This window comes from Malaclemys terrapin, chromosome 5, assembly GCF_027887155.1.
Source record: "Malaclemys terrapin pileata isolate rMalTer1 chromosome 5, rMalTer1.hap1, whole genome shotgun sequence".
Taxonomy (NCBI): Eukaryota; Metazoa; Chordata; order Testudines; family Emydidae; genus Malaclemys; species Malaclemys terrapin.
The window spans coordinates 114166543-114182941 of NC_071509.1; the positions used below are offsets into that span (position 1 = coordinate 114166543).

General features: G+C 38.3%; 1 protein-coding gene across 7 annotated transcripts in view; it reads right to left on the reverse strand.

Moving 5' to 3' along the window:
• Nucleotides 1-16399, reverse strand: part of COL25A1 (collagen type XXV alpha 1 chain) — a 429310-nt gene that overhangs the window by 160023 nt on the left and 252888 nt on the right. The window lies entirely within an intron of this gene.

Genomic DNA, 16399 nt, shown 5'->3' on the forward strand with positions numbered 1-16399 from the left:
GGCTTAACCACGAGATCTTGCATGATCTAAAAAATAAAAAGGAGTCATATAAAAAATGGAAACTAGGACGGATTACAAAGGATGAATATAGGCAAACAACACAGGAATGCAGGGGCAAGATTAGAAAGGCAAAGGCACAAAATGAGCTCAAACTAGCTACGGGAATAAAGGGAAACAAGAAGACTTTTTATCAATACATTAGAAGCAAGAGGAAGACCAAAGACAGGGTAGGCCCACTGCTCAGTGAAGAGGGAGAAACAGTAACAGGAAACTTGGAAATGGCAGAGATGCTTAATGACTTCTTTGTTTCGGTCTTCACCGAGAAGTCTGAAGGAATGCCTAACATAGTGAATGCTAATGGGAAGGGGGTAGGTTTAGCAGATAAAATAAAAAAAGAACAAGTTAAAAATCACTTAGAAAAGTTAGATGCCTGCAAGTCACCAGGGCCTGACGAAATGCATCCTAGAATACTCAAGGAGCTAATAGAGGAGGTATCTGAGCCTCTAGCTATTATCTTTGGAAAATCATGGGAGACGGGAGAGATTCCAGAAGACTGGAAAAGGGCAAATATAGTGCCCATCTATAAAAAGGGAAATAAAAACAACCCAGGAAACTACAGACCAGTTAGTTTAACTTCTGTGCCAGGGAAGATAAAGGAGCAAGTAATTAAGGAAATCATCTGCAAACACTTGGAAGGTGGTAAGGTGATAGGGAACAGCCAGCATGGATTTGTGAAGAACAAATCATGTCAAACCAATCTGATAGCTTTCTTTGATAGGATAATGAGCCTTGTGGATAAGGGTGAAGCTGTGGATGTGGTATACCTAGACTTTAGTACGGCATTTGATACGGTCTTGCATGATATTCTTATCGATAAACTAGGCAAATACAATTTAGATGGGGCTACTATAAGGTGGGTGCATAACTGGCTGGATAACCATACTCAGAGAGTTGTTATTAATGGTTCCCAATCCTGCTGGAAAGGCATAACGAGTGGGGTACCGCAGGGGTCTGTTTTGGGACCGGCGCTGTTCAATATCTTCATCAACGACTTAGATATTGGCATAGAAAGTACGCTTATTAAGTTTGCGGATGATACCAAACTGGGAGGGATTGCAACTGCTTTGGAGGACAGGGTCATAATTCAAAATGATCTGGACAAATTGGAGAAATGGGCTGAGGTAAACAGGATGAAGTTTAACAAAGACAAATGCAAAGTGCTCCACTTAGGAAGGAAAAATCAATTTCACACATACAGAATGGGAAGAGACTGTCTAGGAAGGAGTACGGCAGAAAGGGATCTAGGGGTTATAGTGGACCACAAGCTAAATATGAGTCAACAGTGTGATGCTGTTGCAAAAAAAGCAAACATGATTCTGGGATGTATTAACAGGTGTGTTGTGAGCAAGACACGAGAAGTCATTCTTCCGCTCTACTCTGCTCTGGTTACGCCTCAGCTGGAGTATTGTGTCCAGTTCTGGGCACCGCATTTTAAAAAAGATGTGGAGAAATTGGAAAGGGTCCAGAGAAGAGCAACAAGAATGATTAAAGGTCTTGAGAACATGACCTATGAAGGAAGGCTGAAAGAATTGGGTTTGTTTAGTTTGGAAAAGAGAAGACTGAGAGGGGACATGATAGCAGTTTTCAGGTATTTAAAAGGGTGTCATAAGGAGGAGGGAGAAAACTTGTTCACCTTAGCCTCTAAGGATAGAACCAGAAGCAATGGGTTTAAACTGCAGCAAGGGAGGTCTAGGTTGGACATTAGGAAAAAGTTCCTAACTGTCAGGTGGTTAAACACTGGAATAAATTGCCTAGGGAGGTTGTGGAATCTCCATCTCTGGAGATATTTAAGAGTAGGTTAGATAAATGTCTATCAGGGATGGTCTAGACAGTATTTGGTCCTGCCATGCGGGCAGGGGACTGGACTCGATGACCTCTCGAGGTCCCTTCCAGTCCTAGAATCTATGAATTGTACTTCTGTTAATAAATATTCACTGCAGTCAACAGAGATTAATGCATTCAAATTCAGGTAACAGAACAATAAATCAATCAGCTGCAAAAACTGCATGAACAAAAAAAAGGAGGAAGAAGAAAGGAATAAAAGGCCACCGTAGCATTTACAATAAAAAGGAACTAGAGCCTGGGCAAAGAATTATCAAAGCACCTTTCCACAGAAAAATTGTGTTTATTACGGTGTCAAACTCTGTTAAGCTGGAAAAGGGAGTTATAGCTATAAACAGATTTATAACTTTAGATTTCACACACTTTTCATTGTACACTAAAGATTAAAGTGGCCATGAAACAAAACAAGAAAAGAAGGAAAATAAATAGAATTGCTAGATCTTCCCATTAGCCCCCCATATTAGGACTACCAATGATATAGTACAAGTCTGTATTGTTTTGTGGACATTTCTCTGATGATATCTTTACTATTAAGCTATTTTTCTCAAAAGATACGATATTAATTTAAGCCCAGGCCTAAGAGGGCCCACTAGGTACTGACTCTGATCACAAAGCTCTGCCTTATGGAAGCAATTAATGTGGTCTAGAACTGAAAGAACACTTGGGAGAGAAAAAACCTTAAAAGGAAGACTGATAGAGTCCAATGAAATTCAGGGCTTATAAAACTGCATAGATCAGAGAAGCACATTCTGGGTTTCTTTCCTAGCACAATACAAATTAAACAGCAACATTACACCTCCTGCCAATCAAAGCCATAAACCCCTTTTTTTCCAAGGTCTTTTGAGATATAATCATGCTGTTAAACCTTTTTTATTATTATTTTTTAATTTTTTTTTTTTTACATTTCCCTTTGCAAGATTTTTTTGAACTGGCATGTTCTTCCGTTTACTCCTAAAAGTACAATATGAAAATAGCTCCTTGATGAGGCCTAGGCAATCTTTATATCATTTTAGGTAACTGTAGTTCACAATGTAATGTTTTATTCATATTCGCTTAAACTTGAAAAGCAGCTCCTTTAAGGCTAAGGTTGTTGTGGTTTGTACCCAGTGGTCTGGTGAATAACCCAGTGCCTTGTGAAAGGCTCACTTCAGGGGGTGATTTTGAGCATCTTTTTCTTTTGTATCACAGCCTCAAACACCTTGGAGAAAATTACTTCTCTTGAGGGTATGCAAGAGAGGTTCAGAGTGCAGTTGGACAAAATATTTTGGATACAACTTTTTTTTTTAAATGAAAAATGCATATTTGGGTAAATTGAAATATTTGCAAATCCATGTTGAATTTGCCTAATGTTTCAGCTGGGAAAAAAATTCTGAAAAAGTCAAAATAATTTTTCAGTGTGAAATGACTTAGTTTAGAATTTTTTTTACACTTTATTTTTAAAAAGGTTAAAAAAGAACAGAAACAAACATTAAACTTTTGCTTAACCCAAAATTTTTTTTTTCATATTTTTGTTTTGTTTTGTTTCCAGTTGATCCAATGCCAATTCTGGCTATGTCTACACTGCAGCTAGGAAAGCGCTTCCCAGCGCAGGGAGACAAACACACACTAGCTCTGCTTGAGCTAGTGCTCTAGAAATAGCAGTGTGACCACAGTGACATGGGCAAAGGCACGGGCTACCCATCCAAGTACAATCACACCTGACCCCTGGGTATGTACTCAAGTGGCTAGTCTAAGCCACCTCAGCCACTCTTCTATTTTTAGCACGCTAGCTCAAGCAGAGGTAGCACATATCTGGCCATCCATACTGGGAAGCACATTTCTAGCTACAGTGTAGACATACCCTGAGAATAATGAGAACTTGCCACTACTAGTAGCCAGTTCAGGAGCAGCATTGCAGCATCTGTCTTTCAAGTACTGACATCCATCTTTCAAGCTCTCTTTCCACTTTTGTGGCTCAGTGAAATCTCTCTACTTTTGTCTTTCGGGGAAAAACATTTAATTATATCCCAAGCAGAGCCTCCTGCAACCAGGAATGGAGAAGAGCAGAACTAATGTAAATGGTGGATTCTTGGTAACTTGAAGTCTTTAAATCTTGATTTGAGGACTTCAGTAACTCAGCGAGAGGGTTATGAGTCTATTACAGGAGTGAGTGGCTGAGGTTCCGTGGCCTGCGATGTGCAGGAGGTCAGACTTCATGATAACAATGGTGATCTTTCTGGCCTTAAAGTCTGAGTGTCTATGAGCACAAGACTCATGCAGACCATTAGGGACCTTGCATAGGTGATGGGCAGTACAGAAAACTCTAAGATAAGTTGCTAGAAATAAAACTATGAAGCATCTGATTAGTGATGAGGTTCATCTATCACTAAATAAGTGCTGAGCACTGGTCAAAATTAAAATGTCAATATTTACCAACAGTTTCACAGCACAGTATCTACTGAAATAACTATATACTGATTTATGGTATAAAGAACAGGAGTACTTGTGGTACCTTAGAGACTAACAAATTTATTAGAGCATAAGCTTTCGTGGGCTACAGCCCACTTCTTCGGATTCTTTTTGCGGATACAGACTAACACGGCTGCTACTCTGAAACCTAATTTACGGTATGTCAACTTAATAATTGCAACCACTGCACATTTTGTTCAGATTTGAATGACTTTTTTCAAGACTGTTTGGTTTTCCACAACCTGAAAACAAGATTTAGTTATTGAAAATACTAGAAACAGTGTCTCATAATATCTGCTATTAAATGTCAGGTGCCTCTTTTGAAGAATTTTGGGCCCAATTCGGCTCTAGTTACATAGGTGTAAATCCAAATGACATCAATAAAAGTTGTACTTATGTAACTGAGCAGAATTGGGAACATGGCGTTAAAAAGTACTGTGAAAGCAATTTGTTGTACAGCCACACTGAGGTGCATTAGCATTTGGCTTTTAACATAAGCCTTTAAAAATCTGGGGGCCAAATTCTGCTCACAGTTTCATCAAGACAAATCCAGAGTAACTCTATTTATTTCAGTGGAATTACTCTGGATTTATCTTGGCATCAATGAGAGCAACATTTCCACCTATGCTTGTACTGTATTTTTTCCTCTTCCAAATTTTACTATAAACTACATTACAACACACATTCATTCTTTCACGGAAGCAGAATACCAAAGAAAGATTTAGATTTCCTTTTAGAAATGTCTACAAATACAACTATAAAATGCAATTGTAAAAGAGGTGGCAGGTTATATTATATAAATCATGACTGGTTAGAAGGGCAATAGCAGTAAAATATTAATATGAAGCCATAGTTGTGTAAAATATTGCCCAAGGGATAGAAGAGTTTCTGAGATTGTAATATAATCTCCATACCATAGGAGTGAAGGAATTATTTCACAGTCTAGGTAACTTTTTAATCCTTAGGGTATGCTAAAGCTTGGGAAAATAAAACACAAAAATGTTGGAGTGAAATTTTGCACCACTGAAATTGCTTTTTAAATTTTCCTGTGGGACCCTATGTTTCCTCCTTTTCCATGCTACCTTGCACATCCTGTAGGTCCTCAAATAGTTTCTCTGTCCGCCAATGTTGTTGCAACCTCAGACGTTGTGTAAACAAATCATAACATCTTTCTAAAACAAAGTACATTATGCCTGGTCATCAACTGTGGGTAATAAGAACTGTAGAATTTAACATAACCTAAATCCATCTGAGGCAAATTACAGTCCAGCAGAACACTACAAGATACCTAAACATCCCATCTGAATCATGACAAGATAGGCAAAGTCTGGAATTCCTGGGGTTCTAATTCTGGCTCTGACATGGATCTGTCAACCCTTGCTCACACAAGTAAGTCAGCTGAAGTCAATGAGACTACACGTATAAGTAAAGCCTATTTGTGTGAGTGATGGTTGAAAGATCGGTCCCTTAACGTCTCTGCATCAGTTTCCCCATCTGCAATAGGAGATAATAAAGACATACTTTATAGAAGTATTTTGAGAATTAGTTAATATTTATAATGTGCTTTGAAGATGAAACACCTTATAAATGCTACACATTATTGTACATCAGTTATACATATCTACACATATTTAGCCTAATGTATATATAAACATGAGGTGACTAGAGAGATTTTTTGTAACCTCTGAGGCTTGCAACATTTTTTAAAAAGGAAGCAATTTAAAACAACATAAAGTTTATTAAAAACAAAACTAAAAATTTTCCTAAGGCTAATATTATTGTCTGCAAAACTCAGACCATCTTCAGGGGAAATTACACACATATGTATGTGTATATATAAATGAATATTTATTCTTTTGGCAAATGATCACTAGCAGACATACTGTACAATGCAATTGTATTATATTTCTTCGAAAATATGTGATTCTTTTAAATGTTCCCCAACAGCTCATGATGCTTAACATTCCTTATGAATGCCAGTGTTTGAGATTATCCAAGAGCCTCTATTATATAGCAGGGCATCCAAAGTGTATTCCATGGGCAGAATGTGGCCCATGGAGTTCTGAATTATGGCCTGCTATACATAATGGTGACCTGTAGAGATTACAGGTTGCAGCATGCCATGCTCCATCTTGATGCAAACAGGCAAATTACTGAAAATGTAGAGGACATTTTGACCTGTCCTTATGAATGGAATTACAGTATTTCCTACCACACTGAGTTCTTTTTGCATCATGTTATCCTCATGTAAATGTGACCCATATGCATACAAGCAGAATAATGCATCATCAGAGCTATGCATGCCAGCACCTCATCAAATGCACATAATATATTAAATTCCTCCTAAAATCTGAAAGAGAGGGTATGACACACTAGTATTTTGGTATTATAACAATACTGTTAAGTCTTAAATGTTTTGGGGCCTGTTCCTGCAAATGCTTATGCATGTAAGTTTACTCATGTGCACAAGTCATTGTAAAGTTGGCCCTTACTGAAAATTTAGGGTAAACCAGGACCCACTGTCAAAACTCTCACTGACTTTAATGAAGTCCGGATTTTTCCTGTGGTATGCATTACTAATCCAGCCCCTACATACACAAGTAATCTTTACACTTGCAAGTAGTCCTGCTGAACTCAACTTCACTACTCATAGATTCATAGAGTTTAAGGTCATAAGGGACCATTAGATCATCTAGTTTGACTTCCTGCATATCACAGACCCTTAAATTTCACCAAGTTATCCCTGTATTGAGCACAATAACTTGTGCTTGGCTAAAGCACATCTTTCAGAAAGGCATCCAGTCTTGATAGGAAGACATCAAGAGATGGATAATCCACCACTTCCCCATGGTAGCTTGTTCCAAAGGTTAATCACCCTCACTGTTAAAAACGTGTCCCTTATTTCCAATTTGAATTTGTCTGGCTTCAGCTTTTAGCCATTGATTCTTGTTAAGCCCTTCTCTGTTAAAGAAGCCTTTAGTATCTTGTATTTGCCCTCCATTAAGTTACTTATACACTGTAATCAAGTCATCTTTCAATCCTCTTTTTGATAAACTAAACAGATTGCGCTCTTAAATCTCTCACTGTCAGGCATTTTCTCCACCCCTCTAATCATTTTTGTGGCTCTTTCTTACACCAGAACTGTATCCAGTATTCCAATATCAGTCTCACCAATTACACAGAGGTAAAATGACCTCCCTACTGCTACTCACTACTCCCCTGTTTATACGTCCAAGGATTGCATCAGCCCTTTCTGCCACAGCATCGCACTGACAGCTCATGTTCAGTTGCTCTTCCATGATGACACCTAAATCCTTTTCAGAGTCCTGCTCTCCAATACAGTCCCCTATTCTGTGAGTCTGGCCAGCATTCCTTGTTCCTAGATGTATAACTTTGCATTTGGCTATATTAAAACACGTTTTGTTTGACTAGATCCATCTTATGACTGTCCTGTCCTCATGTTGTTTATCATTTTGCCAATCTGTCTCATATGCAAATTTTATCAGCAGTAATTTTAAATTTATTTTCAGCTCACTCATGAAAATGCTGAATAGTGTTCTACTACCCTAGTAGAAACACACCATTTGATGTTGATTCCCCATTGGTAAGGTCCTTCATTTTCAGTTTTTACTGATTTTTACTGAAAATTTCCCAGGTTTTACAAAAACTATTAATTTTTTACTGATTTTTGCCTGAATTTTGGACCACCCAAGTACATGAAAATACCAGTATGTTAAAAAAATCCAATAGATTACATTAGGTAGATGTATTTATGTTAATAATAAACTAGACTAAGAGTGAATGCCAGGCTGTCAAAGTAAGGAAATGTGTGGAAGATACAAACATGCACACACATACATATTTATGTATGTACTCTTAATGTACAGTTCATGAAATAAACCACAGCATTAAACTGCTTTTACTTCAATGGTCCCCAAACTGTGGGGTGTGGAGGAACGTCTGGGGGGCGCAGTGGAGCCCAGGCCAGCCCCCATGGGGGTTGGGGAAGGAGTGCCACCCAGCCCATCTCTGTCCCCAGCTCCACTCTGGCCCTGATGCCAGCCCAAGTCCTCAGCTGCAGCCCTGGCCCCGCTCCTAAGTAGATTATGTTGATGCATTTACCTTTATCAACCAAATGTGTAATCTCCATCAAAGAATTAAATTAAGGTTTGTTTTACAAGACCTATTTTTCACAAAAACACGTGGACTAGCATTAATTATATTCCTATTCTTTAATTCTTTATTAATTGGTAAATGGTGAATTCTCTGTAACTAGAAGTCTTTAAACCATGATTTGAGGACTTCCGTAACTCAGCCAGAGATTATGGGCCTGTTACCAGGTCGGGTGGATGAGGTTCTGTGGCCTGCAATATGCAGGAGGTCAGCCTAGATGATTACGATGGTCCCTTCTGACCTTAAAGTCTATGAGTCTAATTGAATCCCATATCAGCTTTTCTATTATTTTGCCAGGGATTAATGTCAGGCTAACCAGCCTATAGTTACCTGGTCCACCCATCTGTCCTATTAACATTTGCACAACATTATCACCTCACACAAATAAGAACTACTTTATTCTCACAAAAGATACAAGATCAGGCCCTAGATCAGGGGTAGGCAACCTATGGCACGCGTGCCGAAGGCAGCACGCGAGCTGATTTTCAGTGGCACTCACACTGCCCGGGTCCTGGCCACTGATCTGGATTTTAATTTAATTTTAAATGAAGCTTCTTAAACATTTTAAAAACCTTATTTACTTTACATACAACAATAGTTTAGTTATAGACTTATAAAAAGAGACCTTCTAAAAATGTTAAAATGTATTACTGGCACCTGAAACCTTAAATTACAGTGAATAAATGAAGACTCGGCACACCACTTCTGAAAGGTTGCCGACCCCTGCCCTAGATAGTAGAGGTCAGTTCAGATATTTTAAAGCTGCCCAACAGCTTGATAAAGAACAACGTTTCTCAAATTTCTTGATTTTTATTTTGTTTTGTTTAGCTTCAGTGAAACTATAGGAATCTGCAACAGATCGAGCTGGAATTTAGAACTGAAAGAGAGCATGGGGATCATTAAAAATGCTAGTGTAGTAGGCATTTAATATGGAATACAAAACATATGAAGTAAGATAGTAAAATACCATGTTATATACTTGAATACGGTACAGTATTTTGCTCTCACATAATTCCTAATAAAACACAGAGGATGCTACTACATTTTCACAGCTTTTAGAACTATACCAGTAAAATGTAACTTTAATCTTACTAAAAACTAGGGAATGCTATGGAAATACAAGAGCTGTTTCATAGTTTGTTAATTGTTTTTTGACAAGCTATTTGTAGACCTCAAACGGGAACTTCAGTATTATGCTTGCAATTGGCCTGTTGTGCTCATGTGTTCTTTGTTGAGTAATACTACACAGAATTAAGGAATGCAAGTCATTTTTGCTCTTCTTGCTGTGAGAAGATCTAAGCCCTAAAAATACCGTGGTGATGAGTGTGAAATCAATTCCCAGTTAAAAAGATAGAATGTGCATGGTATGTTTCCACTTAACACTAACGTTAAGTGTGTGAGATGAGGGAAACAGATCCATCCTGGTTTTGTCTTAAAAGAGGTATTGGTGGGTTTCAGAAACTATGGGCCTGTCAAAAAAAAACTAGAGATAACACCCTTCAAATGGAAGTAGATGGTTAATTTGTTCTCCCTGCAGCCTCTCCCTCATGGCCCCATTAGGAATTATTTGCTTAAATTGTACCTAGGTCTTCCGAGACCTAATTCTGCAACTGCTGAGCAATGCCTACAAGGTGCTGAGTGCCCTCAATTCCCATGAATTTAATTGGGAGATGGGGGTACTTAGCATGCTGCACAAGGTGCTCAGGGCCCTTCAAGACTGAGCCCCACCTATTCAGAGAATCTATCCCTCCAATTTGTCTTCATCTGCTATATGCAGCTATTGCTGGGAGGGTCCTTCACCAGTAGACGAGGAAGAAAAAGCTCCATAGCTGTGGATCAGCACCCTTGGCACTGAGGTTAGCCTGCACAGAGCCCTGTTTCTAAATGATGCTGACTCTGATGGTTTTCTTTCATTTTGATTGTTACATTGGTTTATATTCTTATACATTTTTGGAGTGGAAAAAAATCTGAAAGCTGCTTTAAAATATTATTGGGATTAACAGATTTGATGAGACATCTTTCTGAACCAGAAAAATAAATCTGTACAACATCAGTACCTGGATCTGCTGGCAAGCACTTAAATATTCTGCTATCTGAGCACAAGATTTCCAAAGCTGATTACCTGAACTGCAACCCTAAGTAGGAAACTGAACAAGCAAAATGCATTTTCTGCACAAAGTAGGCAAATGCAATTGAAAATATATTTTGTGTGAGAGCCTCATCCCCGCTCCAGTTCCTTTACACTGGCAAAAAGGCAGAATGGTGTAAAGGGACTCTAAAATCCCTGGATCTGATCAGGGAGGATTCATCTGGCACAAGTACTGCAGAAGACAGCCATAAAGTTGCCCTGCAAGGACCACCTCACAAGGCCTGGCAAAGGCAGTGGGGGGGGGGTGTACTTAGGGTAGGGCTGGGAAGGGTATGTTGTGGGTGAAGGCCCAGCATGTAGTGCTGTGGAGCGTTTGCTCAGTGCTTTTACCCACAGAGCAGCCCTCGGGAGGCTACCATAAATACCAGGTACCTCTCCAGCCTCCTGAGCAGCCAAGGATCAGGAGCCATTTTAGCCACTCCCCGCGGTGAGTTCCATGTTGTGTTTCTAGCATAGAAGCTCACCCTTTATGTTTATATTATGTGCTCATTTACTCTCCTGAGTGGGCAATTAACATTAGGCATTCACAAATACTTGTATGCACACATGTGTATATTTACCTGGTGCAACTGAAGCACTCATGGTTTAATGTGTGCCCCTTACTGTCAAATATTTTTATCAAAAAAGCTATTTTACTATTTATCTTTGCTTTATTATATGCATACCTGAAAAAAATCAGCACACTTTCTAAACCACACCTCTAACTTGATATAACGCTGTCCAAAAAAATCTTACTGCGTTATAGGTGAAACCGCGTTATATTGAACTTGCTTTGATTGCCCCAGAGCCCTGCTTTACCGCGTTATATCCGAATTCATGTTATATCGGGTCGCGTTATATCAAGGTAGCAGTGTATTATTAAGTTAATTACGTCTGTGAAAGCAGATTTCATACACCTTATTGTGGCTGTGTTCACATGGGGGGTTTATTTTTTGAAACATCAGCCATCAACAAAAAGTCTTGAGCCCAATTCTCCAGCTCTCTCTGGTGAAAATCAGGAGCAACTCCACTGAAGTCAATAGAGTTACACTGGAGCCAGGAAAGAATCAGGTCTGTTGCCTTTTACTAGGCAACTACTGTAAAGAAATTTCCCCCTTAACTTCTAGAACCTGCCAAGATATGATTTCAGGATTCTATGTCTTCCATTCAATGGATGTAGGCATCACTAATACAAGACAGGGGATATGCAGTAGCTCTCTGTACTGTTTATGTGTCAGTGAAGTCATCTACTGTAGGAGAAACAAAAGACTGACCCAGTGTCTTTACAAATAAAAAGCTTTTTGGCTTAATTTTAAATGAAAGATTACAGTAATGAGGACGTACAGTGGGCCTTATACTGAAGTCCTGACTTTGTTGTTATTCAAACTTCAGTTTTTACATAAAAAATGCAGTTTTACACAAAGACAAGAGTGAACATACAAACTTTATAGCAGCAGTTTCATAGCCCGTATTTATGCTTGGAAGAATTAGATTTATATCAAATTTCAATGGATAATGTGGATATTTATTTTTAACTATTTTTATCAATTTACATTTTCACAGTTGTGAGAAATTACAGGGGAATTAAACAATGGGGAAGAGGGTTACATAATTATTTAATGACAGAAAAGCTGAGATTCAAAACGTTAACGTCTGATAGCCATTGAAACACAAATTGTCAGTATCACATGTTAAAATATACAACTAATATTCTTAAATCAAACTCTAGTAAGTTCTCAGGCAGAATTTTTCTTACTTTGCCTAACTGTACATTTAAATTATCATTGATGGAAATATTTTTTAGTCGGTTTGTGTGTAGAAGGTGAAATTGACATTTCCTGACATTTGCTGATAAAAATCGAATCCTTTCAAGCACACCTATATTGAAATGTTGGCTCTAATTATATCATTTAAACTAATGACCACAACTATACTAATTTCACTCCATACTTAACTCAATCCACTGTGCCTAGAAATCAAGGATTTATGAGACTGTACATGACTTTATGTAACATTGATCAAATTTGTAAAGTTTGAGGCTTAAGTTTGACCTGCATGCACTGCGCATCACACATAATGCAAATCTGCACCAACAAATGGCATTTCACATAATAAATGGGCATATCTCATTTTATCGTTCAGCAGGGGGAAGGACCACTTGATGAAGTGAGGTATCAGTGGCCACTAAGAGGGAAACAGCTGCCAGATCTTTCTGCAGAGTGGAACAGGTGGTGGCCCAGATGACAGCCATCTCCTGTGAGTTTGGGGCTTCTCTCACTCATTATGACAAGGCACTGGATGAACAAGGGTGGGTGCTAGCTGACAAGAATTTCTGGCTGATGGACAGTGTCCTTCAGCTAGCATTGGCTCCATTGGCAAGGAGGCAGTAAATGGAGCATTGCTTCTTTTGTATCAGCAGTCATGGACTCCTTCTCTGGACCTGGTTTTGGTCCTGCACACTTTGAGCTTGTCTTTCCCTCTCCGCCATCCTCTACACTCCATGGTAATGTTTCAAGCACCCATGTGGAGAAACTGTTGAAGAGTTTAAACCTCAATTTGGAGCAGCTGGAGAAAGGGAAGCCATTTTGAGGGAATAATGGATATTGTTGTTAGGCTTTGTTGTGATGGTGTTGTAGCACATAGCAGCCTGTTTTCCAACTCTTTAGTGTACCCACAACACTATTGATTCTTATGACCTGCACACCATGACTATAGCTTTAACATAGCCACCTACGTGGTGTAAACCAGCCTCCCCAAAACTAAATTATATATTTATGAAGGTGGATGGCTATCCAAACTGCTTGCACCTATAGAGAAACTCAGCAGGCCTTGCAGCCCACTGTTCCCACACAATTGCCTTCCAACTCTACTCAGTGATTGCTTCTTAAGCAAAAGGACCCGTTGTCTGCTACCCTCCTCTAGTTTCTTTGGTGAATGCACTGCTCTCCCAACGTCCTTGCAGGGCCACCAGTCAGAGCCAGTACTCCCCTAGAATCCTGGAAGTTCTCTAAGGGGTGATAAACTGCTTTCCCACACACACTGCAGCACAAGACATCACAGAGCTACTCTCTGTGTGCTGCTGACAATTTTTTCCCCTGCCTTTCATGGAAAAAAAATACAATATGAAGGCACTGCTCTTAGAAAACACATCGAAGTGTTTTTTCGCCAAACCCACTGACTGCATAGAGTAGCTTCAGCCAATCAGGAAATCAAAGCCAATACTATGGGGCTTTTGGGACCAAATATAACTGAGTATTGTTGCTTGAAGTTAAGGAAGCTCAAAGTTAAAAAAATGCAAACATTTGTCACAAAAAGTGTTGCAGTTCCCTTATGACATGTACATAACTTTAAATTGGGAAGTATCAAATGGATGTAAAATTTTTTCACAGACATATCACCAATATGAAAACAGGCAATATCTGACTAAAACAAATATTCATTATTAATATTTTGCCCAGTTCTAATAAGGATTTGGAGGGCCAGTGAAGAGAGGAGAGCAGTCTCTGTAAAGCTGTGATGTCCCATATAAAGTGCAGATGGCAAGTTGTCAGTGTCTTGGCTTGGTCTCTTAAGTAGTTATGCTGGAACACTGGAAGAAGGATACTGCACCAGGAAAAGGCCGGGCACAGGATACTTCCACGTGATGCTGGGTGAAACTGGGAGGTAGACTGTATCAAAGCCACAACTAAGCACTTTGACAGTATTTTTATTTATTGGTGGTGGGTATTATTTTTATTTATTATTTGTACTACTGTGGTACCCAGGAGCCACAGTCTTGGATCTGGACTCCTTTGTGACAGGCACTGTATGAATACTCAACTAAAAGAGCTCATAGTGGGATTTCCTAAGCAAGTTTGGTCTTTCCTTTGATTATTGTAGTATGTTCATTGTTTTCTAACATTTATGTTCCTTCTGTTACTAGAAAAAATAACAAAAGTTACTCTTTTTCTCATTAATGTAACCCATCTTCTTTCATTGCCAGGGTATTATATTCTATGTAGGCTTAACTATAACCTACAGGCAATATTCTGTTCTTTGATAAATGTATGTATTTCCATTGTATTCAATAGGAGTTGCATGGTCATGCCTGAGGGGAGAATTTGGCCTTATGGATTCCAAGTGGAAATGAATCCTTTTGGTGAGTGTTAATCACTGGATTTCATATCCTCAATAAGACACATCTGATGCTCTTTGGGATCATTTTAGCACCAGCCTTTCAACTTTAAAAAACCAAAGCACTGATTCATGTATTGCCACTATTCCTCAGAGTAATTTTGTTAACAGTAGGGTATTCAAAACTGTTTTATTTTTAAAGGAAAAAAGTAACCATAAATAAGTGCTGTACTATTTAAAGGCTATGACAAAAAATATGTAGTTCTGCTTTGGGTTCAATATTGTCAGCAGTAGAATAGGAACAGGAGCTTTTATAGAAAATGTTCATGGTTTGTAAGACAGAGATCATTTTTACTGAGCTGAAACAGGAAAAACATAAAATTAAATGAACTTTTATATTGTATTATTATGAAAAAGATCCCACTGATATTGAATCAATAAAAATTTAAATACAACTGTTTTCCAGTTGTTGTGGATTTATTTATGTGCAGTATTTATGTATGTGTTGCATGGATGTAGTAAATACTTCATACATATCAAGGCTGACCCAATAATAGTTGTTAATGTAGGACATAGTACTGTAATTTAGCTCTGCTCTTAGTGCAAACAAATAGACCTATAACACAGGAAACTTTCTAGGATAGCATAGGAAACTTATTCTTTGAAGCCAGTAAGCCATTTAGTTTAGCCCAGCCGATTAACTTTTTGCACTCCAAATTCCTCATAAGCATAGTTAAGACTGGGAAAATTACATAGTAACAAATGCTGATCAAAAATGTTTAATAAAAACTGGGGAGGGGTGGCTTGCTAAAAGTGTCCACTTTCTGTGAAAAATATTAATTTTTCATAAAAAAAACCCTAAATGTCAGAAAACCATAAAGTTTTCAGGCAAAAAAAATTATCAAAATATTTCATGATGCATTACAACCATGCAAATGGAAAGAACCTTAATTATATATTAACTAAAACCCAGTTTAATTTTGCCAAGTTCTCCTTCTCTTTTGCTCTTCCATTTTCTGAATATAACCCAAGTAAATTATATATAATTTCTGTTCTATCTAATACTTCCCCTCTTTTATTTTCTGTGACTGACTGAAAACTTGGGATGAATTTCCTTTTCACTTAATTGCCATTTCTTTAATTACCCTCACATGACATGTAGTTGTGCTATTCTTAACCAAAGCAGAACTAATTCAGGGATTGTATATAATTAATCAAAGTAGCCAGTAGTGCAATATCTGAAATAACTGAAGCCTGCCCAGATTACAACAGCATTATTAGTATGTGATTAATAAGCAGTTAATGTGAACCAGCTCCTGCTACACATTTGCTAAGTTATTTCATCTTGCTTTAAAGTTATGTGGAAAAGTTTCAACCCATAGTTAAGTGATCTGCTTTATTTGGTAATACATTGTTAAGCCCACCATCTGGTCAAACAGCTGATGGAATTAAAACAACCATATGGGGGCCCCATGTTTCTCTCTTGGGAAATATTTGGTCTACTGTGTTGTGTAATGATTACCAGCTTCTAGCTTTTTTTAAATGCTAGCCCAAAAAATAAAAAGAATTTGAAGATAATCAGAGTTCTGTCAACTCCTCAGTTAGGCATAATCTAGTGTAAAAGAACAAGATGAC